Here is an 18496-nt window from a genome sequence, read left to right on the forward strand (position 1 = left end):
GGGGGAACTTGGGAAACGGGATGTTTGGGATAAAGGGAGGTTGGATAGGGGAGCAGGGAAGCACATATCTTAATTAAGGGAGCCATCTAACCAATATTTTTATTATGACTTGAAATTAGATTATAAAGCAATAAACATCTATGTGGTTTCTGCTTACACGTTTAGTTTTAGGTAGCTCCTGCAACCGTATCTTCTTCTCTACCCCCACCCCATCTTTGTTTAAACCTAGCCATCTCCAGCTTCCCTCCTGCTTATGAAGCATTATATTCCATTATTCACATGCTCTTTAAGGCCTCTCTACACTCCTGCACTACAGTCTCTTTCATACTTCCGTTTCTATGGGCATTCCAATTTAAACAGACAAATCCAAAATCTGAAGTTACAATCCACATATGAAAGAGAATATGTGTATATTTGGGCTTTAGGTGGGCTTTAGGGATCATACTCAGGTCTTCATACAAGTACTTTACCAAGTTATCTTTTATATAGTCTTCAATATAAGTGCATATTTTATTTTGGTTCATTTCATTGCTAACTTAGCACATCTGGGAAGAGAGAGCCTCAATCAAAGAGTTAGCTCTATTGGATTGGCTTGTAGTAAAGTCTGTGCAATATTTTCTTGACTACTAATTGAAACAGGAAGACCCAACCCATTCAGGATGGTGCTATCTCTGGGCAGGTGGTCCTGGGGTGAATAAAAACATTAGCTTGTAGGCAAATCAGTAACCAGTGCTCCTCCGTGGTCGCTGCTATAGTGCCTGTCTCAGTGATCCTTGAGTTCTGCCTTAGGTTCCTTCGATGGTAAGCTATAAAACTACAAGCCAAATAAACTCTTTCCTATCCAAGTGTTTTTGATGGGTGTTTTATTGTTTCCACAGAAAAGTAAACTAGAACAGAAATACATTGAAGATAATCTTTTATTTTGGTGTAGATGATTACACATTCAGAAATCATGTTAAATTGTTAAATACTGTTAAAATCGACTCCAACAATAAAATAAAAAGGCACGCTCCCCCATTTCAGAGATTTCAGAGATGAGTTTCACTTGTGTATTGCACGAGATAACAAGGAAGGGAAGAGATTTTCAACAACTAATAAAAACAGCACTTTTAAAAATCCTTCCAAGTTTTTCCATCAAAAAAAAAGTTTTTTTTTCTTCAAACAAGAAACCCAAGTTCTTTTAAGATGTAGCTGTTTACCATCCAAATTTCAAGTCCTGTTCCTCCACCCTGTGACCTCTGGTCAGTAGGGGCTGGTGATGCCTGGAATCCTAAAGACTCGAGTCAGAACAGAGCTATTTCTCGGAAGAAGGACATGCCGGGGCTGTGACAGCTCTGATGTACAAAAGAAGCCAGGAGAAGCGGGAAGTTTTGACTGCGCATTGATTTCTCTCCTTTCTTGGGAAAAAAAAAAAGTCTGAGGACATATTTTTTTTTTTATGTTTGTGTGATCAAATGACCTTTCCTTACTTTTAAAAGATTTATCTTCGTACCATGTCCTCTCTTAAGAACCGTGATGTATGTCCTTTGAATATACATACAGTAGCTGGCTCAAGATGACCTAAGAATGTGATGCCAGTCCAGAGAAACCAAAAATCTGCATATTGAGAATTAATTGTTCCCACAGTCACAGAATAACTATGACAGCCTAACTCATTTGGACCATATTTCAGTTTCCCCAATGACATGCTCACAGATACATATTTATAAATATGTCCTATTTATGACAGTTATAAAGATAACAACTTAATGACACAATTTAATCGTATTCAGCTCCCATAAGCCATTCTTTCTATTTCAGTTAGCAACTCACTCCTTGCCCTGAAGCAGCTGCTTATTTTTGTGTATTTGCATCCCTCCTGTGCTTCGTACTGTATCTTTTGCATTCCTACCTGCTAAGCAGCATTTAGTATAGCTGGTATTATGAACTGGACTTGATGCCTGCTCTTCCAAAGGTCCCGAGTTCAATTACCAACAACCATATGGTGGCTCACAACTATCTGTAGTGAGGTCTGGTGCCCTCTTCTGGCCTGCAGGAATACACCCAGATAGACTATTGAATACATAATAAATTGAAAAAGGATAAAGCCTGCCCAACCCCTACAGCTATATTCTTCTACATCTTTTCTAAGAGATACATGCCTTCCTCTCTGAATCATAACCTTGAGCAGCATTTCTCAACTTGGGGATCATGGCCACTTTGGGGACCAAATGACCCTTCCACAGGGGTGACCTAGAATGATCAGAAAATAGATATTTCCAGTAGGATTCATAACAGTAGCAAAATTACATTTAGGAACTGGTAATAAAAAATAATTTTATGAGAGAGGGTCACCATTACATGAGGAACTGTAGAAAAAGATCACAGCATTAGGGAGGTCGAGAACCACCGGTCTAAAGGGTTACTGCAATTAAATGAGTTCACATCCTAACGTGTCATGAAGACATTACATTATGCATAGATGTTCTTGAAGAAAATGGTCCTGTGGTCTGGAGTATGTAAAGCATTATGAAAACTTTAAAGTTATTTTTAAAAAAAAAGTATCAGGGAAACTTTTTGAAAAAACTTAGTAGATGACTCTTTTCAAGAAGAGATCTGGCAGGAAAACAGAAGAGGAAGGGCCTGGGAGGATCCCATTACCTCACACATAGAGATGGGCATACCATAATAAAGCCCATGGCCTCTTACAATCAAAACATATGATAAACTCATGGGACACTTTTCAGTAGGAATACGACTGGTTCACAGAGTCCTAATACACAACACAGGGGATAATTAGGGCACTAATGAGCTTGATAAAGCATTGAGTTAAAAAGGGCTCGCTCTGAATTACTTGGAGGGATATCAAGTAGTGTTAACTTAGCATTTAAAATACAGTAAAGGACCAGCAAGCTCAATGGGTACTGAGCATATAATGACTTGAATTTGACTATTAGGTTCGTTATAGAAGAACAAGGGAGCCAACTCCCAGAAGTTATCCTGTGGCCTCTACACGTGCAAACATAAAACCATCTCAAGCTCAGGAAACTTGGGATTTGACGATTATATAGACATTACAACAATGTAAAGAATGTATGTTGATATGTTATTCCCCTGGCTGCTCAAAATTCATATTTTTCTTTGTTACCCCAAGTTTACAAAAAGTCATGGTAGCAGGAAATCCTAGCATTCAAGGTGTTATATCCGGGCATCTGTACTGGTCTGACCTTGGGGTATACGTTCTCAGCTGCAGCCACTTCCTGTACTCATTCACTATGTTCTCTTTTAAAAGGGGTCTGCACACTTCCCATCTCTCTCGTTCTCTCTCTGTCTCCATATGTCTATCTGTCATCTCCCTCTCTTTTTCCTTCTTTTCTTTTTTTCTTTTCTGTTGCTCCTGCCCCAGAAGCCAGACTCCCTTCTCCCTCTTTCCCATTCACTTTAAAGCATCTCCACCTGAGTTGTGTTACATAGCATCTATCTCTCTTGTCCTGCCTTTTTTTTTAATTACAACACCAGGTTTCTGCTGTTACCGAGGGAGCAGATTATTACTACAAGCAGATATTTTGCTTTTTATTAAAAAAGCTCTAACATTAAAATTGATTACAGCATCTCTTCCTTCACCCTTTTCGCTCCAAACCCTCCCTGCCCTCCTTCAAATTCATGGCCTCGTTTTTTTTTTTTTTGTTAAACTACTTGTTATTGCATGTATATGTGTGCATTTATTTATATATACATCCTAAACATTGCCAGTTCTTTCTGTATAAGGCCACCTACATGTATGCTTTCAGTACTGACTGTTTGACACTGGCCAGTCAGTGCGCTCTGCTCTGGGGAGAACCACCTCTCTCTTTCCCAGCTTTCCCCTGTCCAGTTTGGGGTGTTCATTGGTGTCATCCTTGTTCAGCTCACATTTGGGAGGCCGTGTTGGTAAGATTTATGATTGTTGGGAAGAATTTATTCTGATGTTACTACGACATGCAATCTCAGTCCCTGACCCTCTGGATCTTACAGTCTGTCAGCTCCCTCATCCTCGGTGTTCCCTGAGCTTTAGAGGCGGGACGGATTTGTAGATGTATTTAGAGTTCTTACATTAAGTCGAATTCATGGATTCCTGGGAATTTCTCTAGTGACTGTGGGGTCACTGGCAGTGAGAATAGGATTTTTCCCTACTGTTTATTCTGGCTTTTTGGAACCCATTCTCCCTGGAGGGACACCTTACTCAGCCTAGATATAGATGGGAGGGCCTTGGTCCTGTCTCAAAGCAATGTGCCTTCCCCTCTCTGAGGAGTGGATGGATGAGGGATGGAATGGGAGGAAGGTGAAGGGAGCAGGAGGAGGGGAGGGAATGGGAACTGGATTTGGCATGTAAAATGAGAAAGGACAGTTGTTTAAAAATAAAGTAAAAAAGAAGTCTAATCTGGGGAAATATGTCCATGTGTGAGGTGAAAAAAAAAGTCTTTGAGGAATAAGTTTCCAAGATATCTAGAAATATAAATACAATATTTAATATTCTTCATAAATATCAAATTTTTAACATAGGAATCTGATTGAATATTTACGTTGTTGGCCAAAAGAAATGGCTTGAGTCTGGAAGGCTTAAAATTCTTTTTAATTGCTCTTTGGGCTGACGAGGGAGGGGGACTTGATTGGGGGAGGGGGAGGGAAAGGGGAGGCGGTGGTGGGGAAGAGACAGAAATCTTTAATTAATTAATAAAGAAATAAATAAATTTAAAAAATGTGATAGCATTGTGATTAACTGCCATTTGCTGTTCATGACTAGAGCTCCTTTACAGACACCTTGCTAATCTTGATTTGCTCTTCGGCCATTTTAACCTGTTTCTAGCAGAAAGGTCCCCAGTATCTATGCACAACATTCCTTATATACTTCCTATAAAGTAATAGCTGTCATGCAATGCCTGACCCATGGTTTCAAGTGATCTACACTGAAATGTGATTACCCCTCAAAATTATCATTAAACACAGCAAATGACAATGCGAGAAATATACTTAAAAGGATTTTCATCTGTAACCAACTTAGAAAGATATTTAAACCATTTTAACCACTGAATAAGCAACATAGAACACTTATTTCTGCTTCACAATTTATAATACTTAATAGTTTGTCTTCATTTTTTTTTTTTTTTTTTTGGATTTTCGAGACAGGGTTTCTCCATAACTTTTGGTTCCTGTCCTGGAACTAGCTCTTGTAGACCAGGATGGCCTCAAACTCACAGAGATCTGCCTGCCTCTGCCTCCCGAGTGCTGGGATTAAAGGCGTGCGCCACCACCGCCCGGCTGGCTGTTTGTCTTCATTTTTAACAACAAAAGAAGTATCTCTTAAAACAAGAATTAGTTTAAGTAATTATTATCTTAATTTGCAGGGCGACCTCTTTAAGGGTCTAAAGAATGTGTCCTTAGGAATGGGAAACAGACTTCTAGAGCATCCTGTTGGAAGGAGACACTGGGCTGCTCTGTACTGCAGTTGTCCAGTTCCCCATGAAGTGCAAATTTGCAGAAGACTTCTTTAATATTCACCAAGTATATATGAAAGGAAAGGAACGATCGGACCTTGGGGGTGCTCTACATGGACAGCAAAGTCTTGGGATAAACACTCAGTCTCTGAACTGAGAAGTATCAGGTCTGAAGATGTGCGATCTGCTCAAAAAGGACTAAATGAAAGTCTTCAGAAATAGTGCTGAAACCAGGACAGATGCGAGAAACACAAGACCGTGAGCTCAACCGTAGAAGATGTGATGTTCTAACCATGTTCAATGTAACATGTTGCTCACTTTTGGCCCTTCCATCTAACTAAAATGATTCACAGATGGGCTCTAGGGAGAATATCATTAAACTTTTGGAAGGATGACAGCTATCACAATGATACAACAAAGGTACTAAAAATGTCAACCAGGACATGGACAGAACATAAACAGATTTCAATTGTAGATGCATATAATGCCAAGAAAAAATATGATAAATTAAATTTCCTAATAGTTTAATTCTCTCACCCCCATAGACCAGTCTTCTGCTGTGCAATAATGAGACACCTCCAGTTTTACTAGCATTGCAATTAACAGTCCCAGATAGCAGACTATTCATTTGACTTCCAGACTCCCAGATCCCTTTCTTCTTTGCCAATTCCTTTCAGTTCCCCAAAACTAAACCATAACTATGCATTTGTGTACACTGTCACCATTTTTTTGAGAAACAGAATTAAATATTGCTTATCAAGAAAACTCCAGAGGTTAATCAAATGTAATGTACACATAAGGAAGGAACTAACAAGTGCCAGGCAGCAATTCCTTAGCAGCTGGAGGGATTTTAATTATAAGGTAGTCGGATAATTAAATACTAACAGACAGAGGGAGGGAGTTGGCACACTTCCATGAAGAACCAAGCAGCACATGCCTAGGCAACAGACAGAAAATAAAACGGGAAATCCCATGAAAAAAAAAAGGGGGGGGACAATTTCCAAAGAGAATAACAGAGAAATAATCCTGCATCTCCAGCTTCCCTGACAATGAAATATTTTCTCTACTACAAAACAAAAACAAACAGCACTGTAGAGTCAAATGTCCTTTCCAACAAAAGGAAGAATATTTCAAAAAGAGTTCCCCTCCATCTCCATCTCTATTAGTGTGTGTCCATCCTTGTGGAGTATAAATCCTGATGGAAGAATGCTTTCTTTAGGTTGATTTGCTTCTATACATGTTGCTTTCTGAGCTTGGATTTAGCTCAATTGCTGTGCACGTCCAAACTTTGGCCATGAAATTTTAATGGCATGATTTTGTTGACTGAAATGATAAAGTCTAACTTTTCAAAAGACCGTGTCGGCACATTTACTATTACTAAAGCAATCACCTGTGTGGCATTGAAGAAGGGACCTTATAGAATTAAACTAAGGCTTCTAAATGGGGAGACACAGTAGTGTGTTCTGGTATGATTCAATGAGGTCATGTCTGCTATGTTATAAAAGGGGTGGGGGAGGGGAAACAGATGAAGTGACAATTTTTGTTTGAAGAAAATTAATTGCATGGAGCAGTTCAAAAATGGAGTGGTAATAAAGAAGTATGCCTTTTCTTATATCTCTAGTCTGTCTGGCACCATCTAGGAACACCTTCACCGAGGAATAGACAACAAAGGAGACGGATCCCAGAAACAGTATCCTAAAGCAGGGTAGAGAGTTGTGACGCTAATCGACAAGAGTCAAGCCACAGGCTCGTTAGGTATAACCGGTCACCCACAAAGGACTTGCACAAGACTGCACAACATCTAAGAGGGAAAGCTGGGATTCAAAGACAGGCAGGCTGACATTAGAGTTCCTGCTCTTATTCCATTCCATCTTTTGGGATAGAGCCTGTAGCAATGGAATGAGGAGAACCTAGATTAGTTTCCAGGGCAATTGAGAGTGGAGAGATTCAGTAATATTTCAGTCTGGACCTCAGCAATACTTATCATAGAGAAAATAAAAATGAATTATGTAGTACATAAGGACCCTTTGGTTTAAACTCTACAAGTTAAGCAGGAACCGGTTCATGAAAACAAACACTCTCTTAAGTACCTATAATAATGTGTGCCCTAGGCTGTGACGACTCTACCAATATTACACACAACAAGGGCACTTGGAAATAATTTCCTGCACTTACCCTTGTTGCTTGTTCCTGGTGCACAGATTCTTCCTCCATTTATCTCAGAACCATTTAGAATGCTTATGCCCATGGCAAGCAATGAGTAGACATTTCATATTTCAAACACAATACATTTCATTCCAGATCGTCTTATACTGGTCACTAAAGACAGAAGAGCATAGGTTTTTCTTCAAGGACCTGTCATCAAAATAAGCCCAGGGGACTCAGCTGGGGAAAACTGTTTATTAGATCATGTGACATGAAGAGGAAAAAGTGGACTGCTGGGACACACCACTATTATTAGAATACAATGCTGGATTCTGTGTAGCAGAACAATTCTTAAAGCACATAGCTTCTGAGGTGAGTTTTCAGGAAGTGACTCCAAGCCCAGGGGTGTCACACAACCCGAGCAGGAGTAGAAACAGTGGATATGTAAGCGGATGAAGAGGGACATGGTTGCTATGGGGGGGGGGCAGAAAAAAAAAACATGAGAGAGGCGGATGCAGTAGATGCAAAACCTCCAAGTAGTTAGCGTTGCTACAGGCAAGTGTCATGCTGGGAGACCTGGGGAGGTGGCAGGAGAAGGGGCCTGATGTTGTCTGAAAGCTGTATGCATTGGGGTGTAGTGTTTGAGCATCCTCACTGTGAGCAGACATAGTCAAGGAATTATAATTAATTAGATCCAAGACGGAATAAACTGCTGAGACTTGCTAGATTAAGAATGAACCTCAAGTCAGATGTGGTGGCACAAACGTTTAATTCCAGCACATGGGAAGTAGAGGCAGGCACATCTCTGTGAATTCAAAGCCAGCATGGCCTACATTGTGAGTTCTAGGTCAGCCAGAATAATGAGACCAAAAGCAAACAGAAAATGAATCTCAAAAATGTTAAGTAAGATCAGAATAGCGGATGACTTAATTTATTTAAAAGTCCAAGAGAGAAATAAGTCTGTGGGCAGAAAGCAAGTAGTTGCCTCAGGCAGATCCTAATTGCAACAGCACTGGGGCTGGGAGGCTCTGATGAATCAGGATCCACAGCATGAAGCCACAGAATGGAATGGTGTCACAGCTGGTGTGGACCAGGTCTGGCTCCTTCACAGGCTCCAGAGCTAGGGCAGATCTCCTAGGTCAGGACAGCGGAGATCAGTGTTTACAAAGGCAGCTTCATATTCTTGGGGCTTCTGCCTGTCAGCTGGCCCCGTGAAAGAGCTACAAATAAAGAAAAGAACACTACTTGGGTTCAATTATCTGGAACTTTCCAGTATTATCAGTTCTTGGCTGATTTTCAAACCTTGCTAATCTGGAGGGCAGTAGAAGGCACGGAAAGTTCTACTTTCAAAAGTAGAAATGGAACATTGAAAATGAAAAGAATTTAAGCAAGGAGGGGAGCAGAGCAATGGTGGAAAGGACTTGAGAGGGAATGGTTGACTAAAATTAATAATGTATTAAAAATTCTTAAGGAAATTTGATACACAATAAGTTAATCAAAAATACTTTTTAAAAAAGTTTGAATGCAGGTAAGCAGATTGGGTATAAAAACTGCTTTCAGGGGGGTACCGGGTATTAAATAAAAGTCTCACTGGTGGGATGTGCTGTCTCCCTAGGAGTTGTTGACTAAGGAAGCCTCTTAAGTCCCCACAAGTAGACAGGCAATTGTCATTGCTGGTGAGCTGCACACCAAAATTACATAGCAAAATATACCTTGCACCCAGAATGTACAGAAATCAATTTGGCTCCAGTCTGGAAACTTCCCCTAACTGGATAGCCCTCGTGGTGCCTTCTAGAAAGTGTTCTGCAAACCACTGGGGGAGAAAAGCCATTGCCTGTCTAACACAGCACTGGAGCCTTGGATGCTACAACACTGACCAGCTACGAGTCAAAACCCACTGGTATGAGAAGGGGAAATCTGTTAGAGGACCAACTACTTTCAACTTTAATTCATAGCTAGTACTGTAACCTCAGTCAGAAGCCTGTGGCTGGGGAGTTCCCAGACACTAGTGAGGAAGCCTCTGTTTTGTTTTGTTTTGTTTTGTTTTGTTTTTGCTAAACATCCAAGGTGTGTATCTTCAATGGCCCTGTAAATGACTACCTCTATCCGGAGACATTAGAGCTGGTTTCATCACATAAGTGTCTCTCCCCCCACCCCCACGGAGGTCAGTAGTAACTCCAGAGACGCATAACTCTTCAAAGTACGGAGGATCAATGACTGTCGGATGTCAGGACATGACTGGGACCTGATGTGACCCCTCCAGTGCATAAAGAATGTAGCAAAAGAAGAAAGCAGTGATGAAAAATATAAGAGTAATGTGAGGTGGTGGAGGGAAGAGGGACTATGCAGAACGCTGGCATCTGGTCAGTCACAATAGAGCTGCCGCCCCTGTACAAGCTCTGACCGCGAGTGGGTACATCCACATCCTGTCATAGGAGACAGAATGGCGCATGGGTTTACTCTTCTTGAGGATTTATATGTAGTTAATTGTTATTGGGGGTGAGAGATTCAGAAGGAGATTATCACTAATAGCAGTGGAAGGGAACAAAGGCTGACGGACAGAGTGGGACTGAAATATATTCAGGTGATTGTATAGAAACGTCCTAAGGAAAGCCATTATTATGTGTGATTAATACATGTTAATGAAGCATGGTTTAAAGTTAGTTAATCTCTCTGAGCTCCAATTTATTAGTGGTAATGACGGCAATAATCAATTTACCCAGTTCAGGAAGTTTCTATGAGCAAAGGGTAACACAGACAACTATCTAGAAAAGTGTGCGTCCCGTTTCAGGCTGCCAGCCAGGTACCAGCAACATTGTATTAATGTCTCGGGACTACAATTTCTCATCTGCGAAGGCGGCAGCCCGCCCCTTCCTTTCCAGCGGCGCTCACTTTCTGTGGCACTCTGCCAGGTCATCTAGAACTGTTCAGCTTTCCTGAGTGTTTTATGTGTACGAGGCTCTCGTGGAAGGAGTTGTTCAGAGAGGTTCAATGGACTTGCCCTTCCATTCGCCGTGCACTTAGCTGGAGACTACACTGACGGTTCGCGGTGTTTGCGGTCCATCCACAGACTCATCCAAAACGAGAGCCCTCTGGAGAAGCACTGGGGCAGCAAGACTCCAGGTGTTCTGCACTACAGACCAGGGAACGGCTGCAGTCAGCGTGAGCAGCTGAGTGTGGCAAGCTCCAGAAGCCCAAGGCAGCAGGATCAAGTACATATATACATTTTCCAGAATGCATTCAGGTGAGGGCTGGCTCTTCAAATACCTCAGACATAACCCCGCTTAATGAGTCTCTGACTTTCCCAAATGATCTTGCCTTTGTTAACTAGCTTCATTAACACAAGTCACCGCGCAGCCTACACCGAGAAGGTGGAAGGGGAGAGTTTGGCTAGCACTGATTAATTCTTTGCTTAATCGCGTGCTATCTTTCCAGCTGACCTTTCTCTCGTCTCATTATTACAATTCCTTTTAAGAGTGAACGTGCTCCCCGGAACAATTAGCCATCTCCTCTGCCTTTTTATATCTAAGTGACTTTGTTTTATAAATCCTCTTTAAGAAAAGCGCTCCCCCTCAGTCTTTGGTAAACGGAAGATGAAAAAGAAAATTGGTGAAGTTTCCAAACACACCAGTTCCAGCAGACAGAGCTTCCACAGCTTCGGGTATTCAAGGGACTATCAGGCCAGTTCTGAGGCAACCATTATTCTCTAATGAAAGCACCCATGACCTCGGCATTAGAAAACTTACCTATTTCTCACCTCTTCTTCAAAACAATGAACCAGCTTTGGAACCTAGCAAGTAAGAAGTTAAAATGCATTCCATTAATATATATATTAATATATAATATATATATTAATATAAACATGGCAGAAATCACTTTGCTCCCATTTGAACTGACCTTCCATGTTGGAAAGAAAAAACATTACAGGCACAGATCCGAAGACCTGCCATTCAATTCCAGGAGAAAATTAAGAAGCATGAGCAGCGATGCCGTGGAGGTAGAGTCTAAGGCAGATGTGCAGAAGGGCTGGCTGCATCCTTGACAAAGAGTCACTTCCTGGTCCTGTAAGAAGTGCTAATGAAACAGCTGCTTGCCCAGCACTAACTGTCCGGCCACTGTTAAAACGTGACCAACTTAACCTTAAACAATATTCACCAATATCAACTAATTATCTTTCAGAGTTCCCAAAAGTAACCTTGTTGGTGACGATCCAACATGTCACAGTTGGCAATTATTCTCTTGGATATTCAGTTGCGTGGCTGTTTGCTGTTGTTGTTGTTGTCATTTTTAAAATCAGTTTCCGTTATTCCTCATACACCAAGATCATCATGCTTCTGCCCTTTCTCTTCATTAGCATCTGTCTCCAGCAAAAACTGACAAACTCAGTTTCACTAGCATGATTATAAGTGGTAACAGACCTTTCAAGGACACTGGATTTTAAGAAAAATCTTAGACTCTTCCCACTGTGCTAGTTGTTAGAGCAGCTGGGAGCAGAACCAACTATAGAGACTTTTCAACACACTTTGAAACTTCTACTCCAAGATTCTGATTGCAGAACTTTGGACATGGAAACCTGTGTGGGCATATGTACGCATGTGTATATGTATGTACAGGCTTTCACAGTGTTTCTAAAGTGATTTCCATGCAATCCCTCTGTTGGTAATCTGCAAGATAAAAGAATGAAGATCCAGTGTAGAGTTCAGTCCTTACTCACAGGCTAGCATGATGCTGGCTATGTAGCTAAAGGTACCTTGGCATCTTACTGATATGGGACCACCTCCTCTGCCTGCATGTCAAACCAAATCACTAGACAAAAGATAGACAAACTGACTCTCAGAAAGAGCATTTCCAATTACTCGTGTCACAAACATTAAGATCTTTTAGAATTTCATTTGGTGTTTTATTTTGTTTCGTTTAATCGGAGTTTTCAAACCTCACTCAGACCTAATTCAGAAACGAGCTTGGAAACTTGCTAGATGTTCCTTTAAGTCTATGGGGCACTAATTGGGCTACGGTTGGTGTGTTCACAGTGTCGGAAGGTGAGACCTCTAAGAGACAATCAGTTAATGAGAGAGTCTGCCCTGTGCACAGGTTGTGCTCTGAACAAGAAGATGAACTCAGCGTCCTCTTCTGAATTTGATCTCTGTCTCTCTGTGGTCATGCAAGAAGGGTTGTGACATTCAGGCTTCCTCGCCTTGGGCTTTCCAACCACTGAAACTATTCAAAATCAATCTTTACCTCTTAATGAATTACCCGTTTGTTTTATTTTGTCATGGTTGCATAAAATAGATTAAGACAATGTTCTTCTCAACCATGTTTACAATCATAAATTATAAACTGTATAATAACACAAAACAAATGAGGGCATCGCTCAGTCTAATCCAGTAATGACCTATTTTTGGTATGTGGTATATTTCTTTCCTGTCTTTTTGCTATGAAGTATGACAATATTAAATTTATTACCATTTTATAACTAATTTAGAAAACTTTTACATATATTTGGATTTAAAAATAGATATTTTCAGAAAGATAATTGGAATGGAAACTGGAGAGACGGATTAGCACTTAAGAGCTCCAGTTGTTCTCCTGAGGACCCAGGTTCAATACCCATTACCCAGCTGGTGGCTAACACTGTTGGCAACTATAGTGCCCGGACATCCAAACCCCCTTTGGGTCTCATTGGACAATGCACTCTCATGGTTCACAGAGATATATGCAATCAAAACATTCACATATATACGATAAAAATAAATAAATCTTTTTATTATAAAAGACACTTGAAATAGCAATATAGAATTATATTAATATAGTTTCTTCTACTAAATTTAAATATATTTGACATTTGAATTGATTGTCAACTTTTGATATTTAAACTTGTAAAGAATGTCTTTATACATGCATCTTTGCTTTAACCTCTTAATTTTAAAAGGAGAATATCTGAGTAAGAATAAATTGAAATATGTTAGATATTAATATTTGTGCTGAGACAGTCTTTATGCCCATGGTGTGGCAATAGTTTAGTACAGGTAACTAAAATGGAAATGATCTTCTAGAATAGTGGTTCTCAATCACTGAGTCATGATCCCCCCCAGGGGGGAAGGGTCAAATGACCATTTCATGGGGGTTACCTAAGACCATCAGAAAACACAGATATTTACATCATGGTTCATAATGGTAGAAAAACTACAGTTATAAGTAGCAACAAAACTAATTCTATGGTTGGGGTCACCACATAAGGAACTGTGCTAAAGGATCACAGCATCAGGAAGGCTGTGAACCACTGCTCTAGAAAGACAAACACTAGATCTGGATTTCTATATAGCTTACCGCCCCTCTATTTATGGTCCTACCAATGCCAAGGTCCAAGAGTGTACCTCGGAATGGCATACTCTTTTAGTTTTCTTAAGACCCTAAGATCCCCTGCATTATAATACCTTTAATGCTAACACTGGAAAGTTCCTGAGAAATTGGCATAGTTGGTCACTAGAGTTGAAACTAAACTCTGAGTTTGTAAAATACCAGTAGTAACATTCTCCAAAGAGTGAATATAATTCATCCACATGACCCTCTCCAGTGTCTCCACCACCACACTTCATACTTAGACTTCTCAGGCCTGCCTCAAAGGTCTAGTCCAGGGAGTGCCCTGGCCTCATCCACAACTTTTCCTTAATCCACCAGGTTTAGCCTGCTCTCCACAACCAGTACACCAGCATAGCTTCCTATTTGCTTCCTTTACTGCAAACACATTCTAGGCTTAGTAGGGATCATCCCCACCTATATCCTCAGAATGACAGTACTCTCCCACTTCACACAGAACCTTCCAAAAATTTATGACCTGTTCAATAAGGCAAAGACCGTGCCTTGTACTGAAAATCTAGCTAACTACTCAGTGCTAATGAAATCCTAGTTACTAGAGAAAAATCTACACTCTCTAACTAAACCAGTGAATATCTATGAATATTTGTCCTATGTAGATAAGTGTAGATATCATCCCTCATCTAGGAATGTTCTTGCAATAGATGGAAACCCCTACAGAAAACCTCAACCAATCAAAAGAGTTGTGGAGCTCACCCCTAAAGTATACATCTATGAAATGTTCTTGAACCTCGTAGAATAGGAAGTTTAAAGATTCTAAGAGTCCTATGAACAGGGAGTCTCCTAGCAATACCAAAAGCTATACCCATAACGCCCCCTAGTATGATTGCCCAAATGTGATCTGAACAGAAATTACACCAACGAACAGGCAAAACTGGATGGAGAAAAGTCCATGAGACCCCAACCTTATACAAAGAATGTGAGATACTGAGGACTGCTGGAAATGGGAGAGGTGGCCTTTCCCAGGGAAAAGCACACCAATTGGTCGTCCATAGGCCAAACAGCCAGTCCTGAAAACATTTGTGCAGGTAGAATTATATAGACTAGACAAGTTATATTAAGGAATGCAATAATAATTAGTGAAAAAAGAGGTCATGAATTTGACATAGAACTAGGGGAGGTATATAGGACGAAAAGAGAGATGTATTAAATTATAGTCCTGAAAATAAAAAAGAGACAATTATAATTGCATTATAATTGATAGAATTAATACAATAAACATATAAAACCACATACTGTTGTGGTATTCTTAACATTTTCCATACTAGAATACCAAGATGATTCCATTATTATTGACATTTTCTAAACCTGGGGCAACACAGATGAACTGACAAAATTTAATTAGGAGCCAGTCTCACCAACAACCCACTTGCCCATCTAGCATCTCTACTATGCAAACAACATCCCCTCGAAAGCTAGATCCTTTCTCTTGGCTGCATCTTGTGAAGAATCACTCCTGGTATGAACTTGCAACCTTGCCTCTTCTCTTCAGTGGGCCATGAGTGTTGTCTCTTTTACAAGCTACCCCATCACTTCTCATTGATCCTTTATGATACTAAAATCTCAAACTAAAATACTAAAATAGCAAATGGGGTAGAGCGAAGCAGGAGTTAGTTAGCCGGAGGGTAGCGTTACTCAGAGACTGTATTCTCCTCTACACACAGTATATGTTCTCATTGCAGATGTGTTATGGTTAGCAGAGGAGTGGATGGTCTCTCATATTCTGCCTAACAGTCTAGTACATTCGGGAAAACTCTCGTTGGGAGTCAATAATGCCCAGAATGTCAAAATCTAAACAGTGTAATACCAACCTCTTCCCTGCCTTTGCTGTCATAGTCCTGTCGAGATGACACAGGGGGGACAGTATACCAGTGATTAAAGTGATGTTATTTCAATTACAGAGAAAATAGAGAGCATATATTCTATCCTAATTATCTTTGAGTTTCCTAAGAGCTGGATCTGTCGGTAACTGATAAGTAGTTTCTGGCATTTGATTTGTTAGGAGCATTTTGAGCAACTTTAAACAGTTCAGTCTCATGTGTTTCCTCAACCCCAGTGCAGGCCCAAGGGGCTCAAATCGTTCTAAATACACAGCAGGTTTGAGGTCAGTAGGGGTTACAGGACACCCTGTCTCAAAAACAAGACTGGCAATCAGTCCTGTCAGCATTTTTTGCTGCGTTCTGGTGGTAAATGGCCCCAACAGACAATTATTTGACTTTGATATTTTCCGTTGGAAATCTTACAAAAATAAGTGTTAATGACTGTTACTGATCCCCCAAAGTTGTCTAATCCCTAGGGCATGAAAATATGTTATATCTGATATGAAAAAAGCAGAATTAAGTTTATGGGTGTAACTAAAGTTTTTCTTTGGCTGTGTTGGAGTAAAAAGAACATTGTAGATTTTTGGACTGACCACTGTAGTCACAACTATCTTCGGATAGTGGAGGCAAAAGAAACCAAACTGGAGAAATGACATTGTACAAAAGACTTTTCTGGTCATTGGTAGCTTTGAAGATGGTATGAGGCTGTGAAGAAGTTAAGATAGACTCTAGAACATTACAAAGGGAAGGAAAGGGACCTGCCAGTGCATCCACCAGGGAGCCCAGGCCCTTGACAGCTTGACTTATATTCAAGAAGCCCCATTTCAGATTCTGACCTCCAAAGTTAAGATAAGCATGTATGGTTTGAAACCATTAAGATGGTGATAATTTGGTACAATAAGAATAGAAAACTGATACATTTAACTACTGGGTAGTGCCTTTCGATATAAAATACTTGAGGGTATGGGGAATGAGAGAGTAGCAATCAAAGCCCCGTCAAAAGTGACTTTTTCCTCTCTAAGGCTCTGTGTGATGATAGTGTCTGGGCCTTTAGCATGTTGCGCCCCCCCCCCCCATTTCAGAGCCGGTCTCTGTATATCTCATATTCCATATCTTAAGGGAGTCCCCGACTGCTTTACCCAGAGGCCACCCAGCTTAGGGCAGAAGTCTTTAATGTGCACAGCTGACTGACTAGGCTAGGCTTGCTTCCCCTTGGTCAGAAGCACTCTTGTTCAGTCAGCTAGGACTATGATGTCGGAATTCTATGATTGCAAGGCAGGTAAAAAGCGCACGCCTGACACCTCACCAAGACTTCACACGTTAAGAGACTTGAACTGTATGTTCTGGATCTATAGTTAACTAAAATGAAAACAGGAAAAAGTAGTATTTCATGAACAGAAGCTGTTTCTGTTCTCACAGGATCTGTCTTGTCATGTGCAACAGCGATTGTTGCCTTGGTGATACCCATGACGCCACAGGATCATCGTGAGACATAAACATATTCGACCTGGAGGAAGATGCTTTAAGAAGGACAACCATCATTTCCAATGCTATGCCAGCGATGAATTACTAACACTCTTATAATAGCAGCAGAGATTCTTAGGTAAAAACAATAGAATTGTATCTCTGTGTGCTAACATTCCGGTTGTATAGTCTGGATTTGGTCACAGTTTTTCCTGCCATGTCACTGAAAAAAAAAAAACTTATTAAATTAGAAGACATTTATTTGTAATGCATTTCTATTTTAAATTCGGGTGCAGATTCTATACTCTCTCTCATTTTACTTTATTTTGAGACTGTGTCTCACTATGTTATCATGCCTGGACTCCAACTCTGGAACTCAATTCCTCATGTCCCTCAGACTCCCCAGTTCCGGGGTAACAGAGACATATGCACCACACCCACCGGATTACCATTGTTTAAGTTAATTACAAAAACACACACTAGCTCTAAAGACCTTCAAATATCTCTATTGAAATAGTCCTACATATACACAACACTATACTAATGTAGTGCTAGAAATAAGAATCACGTGAGTTCAGACATATGAACTTGTTCTCATAGGTTATTCTAATATATTTAATATAATTAATTGGGAATAGAGTTCACAAACTCTCTTATTTCATACTTTCTTCATCCATTCTTCCATTGAAGGGCATCTAGGTTGTTTCCAGGCAGTAAAGAACAAGGACTTCTTGAAGTTTGCAGGCAAATGGATGGAAATAGAAAACACTATCCTGAGTGAGGTAAGCCAGACCCAAAAAGAGGAACATGGGATGTACTCACTCATATTTGGTTTCTAGCCATAAATAAAGGACATTGAGCCTATAATTCGTGATCCTAGAGAAGGTAAATAAGAAGGAGAACCCAAAGAAAAACCTACAGGCATCCTCCTGAATATTAACCTTCATCAGGCGATGAAAGGAGACAGAGACAGAGACCCACATTGGAGCACCAGAGAGAAATCTCAAGGTCCAAATCAGGAGCAAAAGGAGAGAGAGCACGAGCAAGGAACTTAGGACAGCGAGGGGTGCACTCACAAACTGAGACAATGAGAATGTTCCATCAGGAACTCACCAAGGCCAGCTGGCCTGGGTCTGAAAAAGCCTGGGATAAAACCGGACTTGCTGAACATAGCGGACAATGAGGACTACTGAGAACTCAAGAACAATAGCAATGGATTTTTAATCCTACTGCACTGCA

The 18496-nt window shown here is 40.5% G+C and overlaps 1 long non-coding RNA gene across 1 annotated transcript in view; it reads right to left on the reverse strand.

The window, feature by feature from the left end:
* LOC126503681 (uncharacterized) overlaps positions 1-18496 on the reverse strand; it is a 343758-nt gene that overhangs the window by 14017 nt on the left and 311245 nt on the right. The gene's annotated exons all lie outside the window — the stretch shown is intronic.

The sequence above is a fragment of the Alexandromys fortis genome, unplaced genomic scaffold (genome assembly GCF_014885135.2).
Source record: "Alexandromys fortis isolate MF-2015 unplaced genomic scaffold, M_Fortis_MF-2015_v1.1 scaffold_2_26212498_36691700, whole genome shotgun sequence".
NCBI classification, from domain to species: Eukaryota; Metazoa; Chordata; class Mammalia; order Rodentia; family Cricetidae; genus Alexandromys; species Alexandromys fortis.